Source organism: Trichechus manatus, unplaced genomic scaffold, assembly GCF_000243295.1.
Source record: "Trichechus manatus latirostris isolate Lorelei unplaced genomic scaffold, TriManLat1.0 scaffold00236, whole genome shotgun sequence".
Classification (NCBI taxonomy): domain Eukaryota; kingdom Metazoa; phylum Chordata; class Mammalia; order Sirenia; family Trichechidae; genus Trichechus; species Trichechus manatus.
In genome coordinates this window covers 1073679-1074115 of record NW_004444172.1, presented here as the reverse complement: position 1 = coordinate 1074115, position 437 = coordinate 1073679, and positions in this window count along the sequence as shown.

Here is a 437-nt window from a genome sequence, read left to right as displayed (position 1 = left end):
TGTCCCCACCTGCCTTCCAGTGCTTGTCCCTGGACTGTTGTGCCCCATTAGTCTTGTTTTGTTTTATGGGGCTGTTTAATCTTTGGCTGAACAGTAAACCTCGGGAGTGACTTCATTAATGAGATAAAAGGGTGTCCTGGGACCATACTCTCGGGGTTTCTGCAGTCTCCTTTAGGCCAGTAAATCTGGTCTTTTTTGTGAGTTAGAACTTTGTTCTACACTTTTCTCTAGCTCTGTCCAAGACCCTTTGCTGTGATCATGGTCAGAGCAGTCAGTGGTGGTAGCCGGACACCATCTAGCTGTACTGAACTCAGTCTGGTGGAAGCCGTGGTAGCTGTGGTCCATTAGTCCTTTGGACTAATCTTTTTCTTGTATCTTGTTCTCTTCATTCTCCCTTGCTCCCGAAGGGGTGAAACCAGTGGAGTATCTTAGATGGC